Source organism: Malus domestica, chromosome 05 (genome assembly GCF_042453785.1).
Source record: "Malus domestica chromosome 05, GDT2T_hap1".
NCBI classification, from domain to species: domain Eukaryota; kingdom Viridiplantae; phylum Streptophyta; class Magnoliopsida; order Rosales; family Rosaceae; genus Malus; species Malus domestica.
In genome coordinates, this window is record NC_091665.1 from 29,930,114 (window position 1) to 29,939,416 (window position 9,303).

At 36.5% G+C, this 9,303-nt stretch overlaps 2 long non-coding RNA genes across 4 annotated transcripts; both read left to right on the forward strand.

Annotated features, from left to right (window-relative positions):
• The first annotated feature begins 403 nt into the window (after window positions 1-403).
• Window positions 404-7,337, forward strand: LOC139196491 (uncharacterized). Of its 3 annotated transcripts, none has more exons than XR_011581470.1 (3): window positions 404-1,193; window positions 1,820-1,893; window positions 7,166-7,337. It is a non-coding gene; the product is annotated as an uncharacterized lncRNA (long non-coding RNA). The 3 variants fall into 3 exon arrangements; XR_011581469.1 differs by lacking the exon at window positions 7,166-7,337 and having other exon boundaries at window positions 404-971; window positions 1,074-1,193; window positions 1,820-2,119; XR_011581468.1 differs by lacking the exon at window positions 7,166-7,337 and having other exon boundaries at window positions 1,820-2,119.
• Window positions 7,338-7,516: 179 nt separating this feature from the next.
• LOC114825235 (uncharacterized) lies at window positions 7,517-9,303 on the forward strand. Its single transcript, XR_011581471.1, has 2 exons — window positions 7,517-7,596; window positions 8,321-9,303. It is a non-coding gene; the product is annotated as an uncharacterized lncRNA (long non-coding RNA).

Sequence of the window (9,303 nt, forward strand, 5' to 3'; positions counted from 1 at the left end):
AAATGTGAAAAGTGTGTTTGGTTTATGTTTTCTAATATTTTCTCTACCCACTCAGACTCCCCATCCCAACATTGTCACACTCTCTCATCCCTCATTGCTCTCTGCCTCTCCCCATTTGTCCCCCCCCTCTCATCCCTCATCCCTCATCCCTCATCCCTCACGTCTCTCTCTCTCTCTCTCTTTCATTGTTTTTTTGCCTGCCTTTCTTTCTCTCTCAAGCTTTCTTTTTCTCCGTTTCCGATTTTCTTATCTTATAAATATATTGGGTAGAGCAGACCACTTGTTGATCATCTCTTGCATGATTTCCACGTGTTGATCATCGGTAGTGTTTTTGTTGAGAGGATTTTATCCTTTTTGTTTCGTTTTCATTCCTCTCTTTGTTCACTTTTTACTTTCGTTTTTCTGCTTCTCTCTTTCGCCTCTTTTTCTTAATTTTGTATTTAGGGGTAGGCCTTTTGTTTGAATTTGGGTTTAGTTGATTTTGAAGGTTTCAAGTTGGTTGCCCTTTTTTGTTTTTAATTTTGTATTTAGAGTTAGGTTTTTTGTTTGAATTTGGGTTTACCTGATTTTGAAGGTTTAGAGTTAACTGTTTCCTTTGGATTTTTTATGGGGGTGAGACTTATAGAATAGTAGGGTTTTCTTTTTGTGTTGGGATGCCCATCTCTCATTCCTCCGTCTCTGGTCTTTTTTTTTTTGGGGTTTTGCTCTGCTTTTTCAGTACATGCTTTCCACATGTTGATCATCGGCAGTGTTTCTGTTTAGAGGATTTTACCCTCGCTGCCCATGCGTCCATCATCGTTGAAGATGCCTATTCTCAACTCTTCTGCGTCATTCTGCTTTCTCTCATCTAAATCCAAAAGATTAGATCACAGCTTCTCAAACTCTCTCTCTCACACCGCCACCATCAGGCCGCAGTTGCTCCAAGGATGGGTCTCCAAAGAGGTCATTTTGTAAAATGCTCTCAACTTAAGGCAAGTAATTTGAAATTTTGGTCTGTTTTTCAATTATTATGCCCAATTTTGAATTTAAGTCTATGTACTTTAAAAAAAATGATTTGGGGTTATTGAAATCAGCAATGGAAAAATCTGCCAAAAAACACAAGATTTTGGTATTCAAATTATGTGTTCTCTCAGACTTCACAATTGTTGGATCTGGGTTCTCTTCAGACTTCACAATTTGCTAGAAAACTCAAGGTTCCTCTCTCTCTCTCTCTCTCTCTCTCTCTCTCTCTCTCACTCTCTCTCTCTCTCTCTCTCTCTCTCTCACCTTTTTTTCAATTCATGATCGTATTTGCTTTGCATGAATGCTGGATCTGTTGCTTTCGACAAATTCTGCACTATGTTTGCTGCACTTATTTTTTTGTTGTTTGATTTGATGAATTCTTGGGAAAATCCAAGCTGAATCCCGTTTTGATTCAAAGAAATTTTACACCCAGCAAAACTTGGTTGCCGTTCTGATATGAAGAAATTTCAAACCCATGAAAGCTCGGGTTTCTTGATGAGTTCTCCGACATATTTGTTTTGGGTTCTCTTTTTTTTTTTGTTCAAATTTTTATAATTTTAATTTTTAAAATCTGGTTTAAAGAAATTTTTCTGATTTTAACATTTAGCTATTGGATTGCATGAAATCAGTATTTAAAGAATTCTTTTGTATGAGAATGCAATGATGGACTCTTTTTTTTGCCCAGCGAATCTGTGATTTAAAGTCTTAAACTTTTGATTGAAATTTTTTAGAGCTTTTATCGTATTTGTTATCTATGCTGATGTTAACAGAGTGTTTTTTTTTTAATCAAAATTTTGTTTTATTTTCTGTTGGGCAGCTTTTGGTGTGCTACGGATGTTGGTTTATTGCTCTTTGCATACACTTAGCCTTTGAGCTACTAAATACGTCAAGGTATACTAACTTTTGTCTTAAGGGTACCCAAAAGCAACCGATGAAATCAAAATTACCCTACAAGACATGCAAGATTGTGTTGCAATGTTAAATTATGTGCTTATATATATTGTATGAAAGATTATACTTGGAAGATATAACGTTGCAAAGATCAATGTTGTTTCTATTGAATCTTAGCTTTCAGAGAACTCAGAGATGTAAAAAATATATTCTTCTCATTTACTTTTGTTATTGAACAATACATTGACATCAGTATATATAGATACAATTCTATTGCCATAATTGACCTCAACATACAGCAGCTAATTACACATTTACCCTTTGTCTAACTAACTCTAACTATACAATTACTACTAGGCTCTTTGCACCCCCTTAAGCTGAGACTTGGGACTGGAAAAATGCCAAGAGGAAGCTTGGATTGCAGAAAGCAGAATCTGTGTTTTGATAGAGATTTGGTGTGGATATCAGCTAACTGATCTTGGCTGCAGAAATAAAGAACTTTAATCAAATGGGCCAAGACTAATTCCCAAATGTAATGATAATCCACTTCAACATGCTTTGTCCGAGCATGAAACACAGGATTGGAGGCAAGAGAAATTGCTGAAATGTTATCACACCAAAGAGTTGGAACTAAAGACAGAGGAAAGTTGATATCAGAAAACACTTTACAAATCCAGGTGATTTCAACTGTAGTATGTGCTAAAGCTCGATATTCAGCTTATGTGGAGGATCTTGCGACAGTTGGTTGCTTTTTAGCATTCCAACTGATTAGATTTGGACCTAGAAAGACACAGAAACCAGTAGTAGATCTCCGATCATACGTACAACCTACCCAGTCAACATCAGAGTAAGCAGTGAGGTCAAGAGAACCCTTTTTAAACCAGAGACCTTGTGTAAGTGTGCCTTTTAAAAATCGAAGAATTCATTTGACAGCTTGCATGTGTTGTTCCTTTAGGGAATGCATGAATTGACAAACTTGATTGACAACAAAGGATAGATCAGGTCTTGTCCACGTAAGATACTGTAATCCACCCACTATAGATCTATACTTAGTGGGGTTAGAGAGAAAAGGACCACTGTGATCAAGTTTAGTAGTACCAAGAGGAGTTACACAAGGCTTAGCACCTACCATATTTGCCTTGTTAAAAAGATCAAGTGAGTATTTACTTTAATGCATGAAGAGGCCTTCAAAATTTCTTTGCACCTCCAAACCCAAAAAATAATGAAGGGGTCCCAAATCCTTCACAGGAAATGCTTTGGCTGAGTTTGTGAATGATTTGTTGACAAAAAATGGCATTTGGTCCGGTGACAAGAATGTCATCGACATAGACCAAAACAATAACAGGAACTGAAGCCTAAAGGACAAAGAGAGAAGCATCCGATGAAGACTGCTTGAAACCAAGAATGCGCAGGACTTGGAACAGTTTATCAAACCCTGAGGGCTTGTTTTAAGCCATACAGAGATTTTTTTAGTTTGCAGACATGACTAGGAAGATTGGAATCAATAAAACCAAGGGGCTGAGTCATAAAAACATCTTCCTTGAGATCACCATGTAAAAAGGCATTGTTAATGTCCAATTGATGAAGAAACCAGTCATATTGAACAGCCAAGGTCAATAAAACTCGAATTGTTACTGGCTTAGCTACTGGACTGAAAGTATCTTGATAGTCAACACCCTCTTTTTGATGAAATCATTTGGCTACTAAACGAGCCTTATACTTGTCCACTGTACCATCAGGTTTTCTCTTAATTCTGAACACCCATTTATAGCCAACAATGTTCTGAGACTGAGAGTGGGGTACCAAGTTCCAAGTACCTGTGAGTTGAAGAGCATTAAATTCTTCCTGCATAGCTTGTCTCTAGTGTGCATACTTTGAGGCTTGTAAGTATGTGGAAGGAACAAAATCAACATCAACAGGTAAAGGATGTTTTGTTGCAGAATAGACTTTTGGTTTAAAGATACCTGCCTTGGATTGAGTAAGCATAAGATGGGTGTTGGTAGCTGTAGAATTTGATGCAGAATTTAAGGATGATGTTAGAGAAGAAACATGCCCATTTGAAGGTGCAGTGGATTGAACTGGGGGATTTAAAAAAGAAATGGAGTCCTGGGAGGATGAAAGGGGTATCTGAAGAAGTGTAAATCAAGAGTAGAAGGTGGAGATGGAGAGTCCTGAGAAACTGCCACAATTAAGAATGATGAAAGGGGAACTGTTTTCATTGAATTGCACATGTCTAGAGATATATATTCTCTGAGTAGTAGGATCAAGACACTGATAGCCCTTATGCTACAAACTATAACCCAAAAATACACATTATGTACTCTTCTCTTCTAACTTAGATTGAATATAGGGCTTTAACCAGGGATAACATGAGCAACCAAAAACCTTTAACTTGGAGTACTTTGGAATAGATTTGAATAAAATTTCCCATGGAGAGTTATTCAAGCTGGAAATAGGCAGTCGATTTATCAGATAGACTGTAGTAGAGAATGATTCAACCCAATACACATAAGGAACTTTGGATGCAACTACTAGAGTCCTTGCTGTCTCAACCAAATGTCTGTGTTTTCTTTCAACACAGCCATTTTGTTCAGGTGTATGGGGACAGCTAAGTTGATGAGATATACCATGATCTTGAAGAAATGATTTAAACTTGTTACTAGTAAATTCACCCCCTAAATCAGACCTCAAACATTTGATTTTATTACCAACAGAATTCTCAACATAGGTCTTAAATACAACAAAAGTGGAAAAGACATCAGATTTGGCCTTTAAAGGAAAGAACCAAGAGTACTTGCTATAGTCATCCACTATTAAAAGATAGTACTGATAGCCACAAGCAGAAACCACTGGAGCAGAGCCCCAAACATCACAATGTAACAAACTTAAACTAGTAGTAGAAACAGAACTAGATTGATTAAATGGTAGCTTGTGATTCTTGGCAATTACACAGTCCGAGCAGAAGAAATCAACAGAGTGCTTTCCTTGCAGTGCAAGTTTATTTGCAGATAGAACTTGCCTGAAGATGGGAGAAGAATGATGCCCCAAGGGCCTGTGCCAAATATTCACAGGGGCTTTAGTACCGACTAAAGCATGAGGTGATGAACAAGATAGAGAGAAAGAAGCAGGGATACCTTTAAAAGTATAGAAACCATTCTTAACCGGGCCCTGCAAAAGCATCTTCCTTGTAGAACGATCATTAACGATAAAGCCATTTGAATTCAAAGTCAAAGAGTGGAAATTATCCTTGAGAAATTGATATGTAGAGAGTAAATTGTGCTTCATTTTCGGAACATGCAACACATTGTTCAATTTAAAAGAGGCATGAGCAGTATTTAACAATGTACTGCCAGTATGATGAATTAACAAACCTTTGTCATCGCCGATATACACCTTATCTTCACCAGTGTAAGGAGTAGGATAAGATATATTGGAGATGTCATGGGTAATATGAGAGGTTGCACCAGAATCTAGAATCCATGAGGGAGAGGGTTTGGAAACATAATGAGTGTACAGGGCAGCAAGTTTAGTAGGGGGTACTTTCCTAAAGATATCTAGATTCATTCGATCATAGCAATCAATAGCTTCATGACTTGATGATCCACAAATTTGACAATTGTTACGAACACCAAAATTACTAGGAGAACGAAAGCCTTGATTGTTGTACTTGTAGAAACCAGAATTAGAATGAGCTCCCCTATTGTTGCCATGATAGGTGCGATTGCCTCTGTTGTTGTGAAAACGATTATTTGTCCTACCACGATTAGAGTTGTAGCGAGAAGAATTCTGCATAGGTTGATTCTGAGCTGCATAAGCCTGAGAAGAATATGGTGTAGGAAGTAGAGGTTGTTGATTCTAAGCTGCATAAGCGTGAAATGGTTCAGGAGCAACTGATTTCTTTCGATGAGCCATTGACAATTCTTTAGTAAGAAGAAGACCATGCAGTTCATCCAAAGTAGTAGATGAGAGGCAAAGAGTAATAGAATCAACAAATGAGTCAAATTCCTCTAGTAAACCATGTAAGGTAGCAGCAATCAAGTCACGATCAGACACAGAAGCACCCGTAGCTGTTAAAGAATCAGAAATTGCTTTAATTTGTTGGAGATACTCAGAGATCGATTGAGAGCCTTTCTGAAGAGACTGAAGGCGAGATCGAAGCTGATGAATATGAGCATCAGAGATTCTACCAAACTGATGTTCCAATTTTAGCCATAGATCACGAGAGGAAGAAACCCCAAATGTGAAAAGAATAATCTCCTCCGAGAGTGTAAAATTCAACCAGATCAAGAGATTTTGATCTTTTTCATACCACTGTTCAAACGCAGAATTGACTGAACGATCATAAAGGATAGGAGATGGACATGGCTCAGAACCATCAATAACACCGAGAAGTTTGTAGCGACGAAGAATTGGGGCAAAGAGTGCACGCCATGGAAGATAATTCGAGCTCTTAAGCTTGATCGGTACCATACTTCCAATGTTCTGAATCGTGAGAGAGGTACAGCTTTGCACCAAATTAGGGTTTGGAGAAGAGGAATTTGGCAGAGAAGATGACGAATCGGACGCCATGGTGGATGAGAATATCAAGATTCAACCAAATAACCAAACAAATTACAGAGAAGTAAGAGAAGATTCACCAGAGATCGGAGCGGAGAGGCCGTGAGGCATTGAGAATCGAAGAGTCACCAAGACTGTGAGGATCGAAGAGTCACCAAAGCCGTGAGACGGTGATGACAGTGACGATGACAATTAAAGATACGGTAGGGCCATGAAGCGGTGACAACTGTGACGATGACGATCGAAGATTCACCAAGGCGGCGACGATGACGATCGAAGATTCACCAAGGCCATGAGGCAGTGACGATTGATACCATATTGAATCTTAACTTTCAGAGAACTCAGAGATGTAAAAAATATCTTCTTCTCATTTACTTTTGTTACTGATCAATACACTTACATCAGTATATATAGACACAATTCTATTGACATAATTGACCTCAACATACAGCAGCTAATTACACATTTACCCTTTGTCTAACTAACTCCAACTATACAATTACTACTAGGCTCTTTAGTTTCTTGGTAGTTTCTTTTTTTGTTGGTTGTTTGAAAGCACTGAAATTTTAAATTTTAATGTGGAGATTTTGAGTTGTGGAGGAGACCCTTTTGAGATTAGGGTTTAATATCTTCGTTAACACTCATTTTTCTTATATGAATTTATATTATCATAAACTCTAATATCTTCACTTTTTTTGTTGCTTTGCTATTTCAGGACAATTTACCTGTACGCTACTGATGAAAGATAGAAAGGACTCCTTCAACATGGAACATAGAAATGTGATTAGAGTTCCTGCAGGGCTTCTATTTACTTAATTAACAATAACAATGATGAACCTCTTCACATTGCAAAAGCTCATCCGTTCTATTAACAGTTCTGGACGATTTGAGGTAACTAAGATCATCACTTCATTTCATCAATATTAGTTTTGGTAATTTATATTTTTATTTGTTTGAGCAATTAAGTACCTACAAATCCAATTAAATTTTCAAACAAAAACTTGAATTTTGTTTTAGTTTTAATATTTGGGGTTGGTAATTTATGTCATTGCTTTAATTTATGCATGAATTCTGCCCTGCTGGTTTTGGAAATCCCAAGTCATACTTCAACATTTCAGCGATGACATTATTGAATCTGCCTTCAATGTAAGTTACAATTCTTAATTTTTGTTCTTTGCCCTTTACTTGATTTACTTTGTTCACATAAATTAATTAGGCTATAATTTACAACTTTTAATTATTTGATCAGACCCCAAGAAAAGAGCCAATAGCAGGACTTTAGACAACAAAGGGGCAAACAAAGGGGTCAAGGCATAGTCATGAGCTCCCCAAAAGAGCAACTTGAAGCACTATTTGACTAATCACCTAGGATTGGTACCTGTAACCACTGCACATGTATAGTTTCTTTTTATATTACCTTGAATTGATGACAAATAGTGCTTTTTTTCTCTGCCACGATTCTTTTTGGTTCCATGATTTCCAACCTCTACAATGCCATCTCTGTCATAATTAATTCATTTACGTTGCCTTCTATAAAATGGAATCCACGTTATGAAAATTGCCTTCACTATAAGAGTGTAAATTGTCAGGTTTTTTTTATATTTTGAAGATTGGCTATTTTTCAAGGTTTATCGTGAAGGCTGTATTTACATGACATCTCTTCTTATATAAAGAGACAAAATATTGACAAGAAATTTTTTGATTTGTTAAATGTTGCTCTTTCTCTATGTTCATAAGATAATTGACAAACTGGTTAATTACACAAGAAATTAACAACTTTTGGTCAACTAACCTTATTTTAATGCTTTAATACGCTACTTCCCTGTTTCCAATCCTGCTTAAATATTGAAGAATGGCTATTCTTGCATAGTTGTATTGAACAGAAGCTATCCTCAGAGTAGCACCTGAGAATTGGAAGTGATCCCATCGGAGGCCATTTGCACCTAATGATTCTCAATTTCTTGGGTGCACCAGTAAGTCATTTATCTTCATTTCTCATTCACATTTGTTTTCCTTGATAACATAGTTGACAGTGCTTTTAGGCTGTTATTATAATTACTGTTAACAATTACTCTTAGAGAGAGAGATGGATATACCAACTCATGCATTTTCAAGGAGTACTATAACAGCATTATTGGAATTGGATAACAATACTTGCTATAACTTTGGTAAGGAATCGGTTCACAGTGTGGGGTTCATGGATTTGGATTTGGCATTCTCTAATATTAACCAATGAGTGGAAATTTTGATTGGTTTGACAGGTAATTTGGGTATGCTATTTACATTCAACATTTTATAATTATGAGAGAAATCGAGATCATTGTATTATATGTTTTATTAGCATTTAACATTTATAATTGTGAACCATCTTTGTCTGTTTATCAATTTATTTTTTATGGTTTTCAATTTCCTAAAGTGTATGGAATTTCACAATTGATCTTCATTTGCATTCATGCATTTGAACTTGCAAGTCAGATTTTGCTAAATGTTGTTTAATAATTTAGAGAAAACGTTTCAATTGATTGTCATGCAATGCAGTTGCAAACTTGATGATTTAGAATTAGCTTATCAATCTTCCATACAATTTCTAATCCTGTAGCAATGTGCGGACAGCAATTTCTAATTGTAAACATAAAGTATCTTGAGTAGGGCTGCTCGATTCGGCATCTCATTTACAAGCAGTTGGTTCAGCGTACTTATATATGAATATGCTACCACATCAGGGGCCTTAACCAAGATTTTCTTTCGTCGTATTGTAATAGTTATATAATTGTTACCTGTACTACTATGCTCCAAGGTCCTTGACCCTAAATATCAATTTGCACTCAATGTTAATATATACAGTTTCAGTAA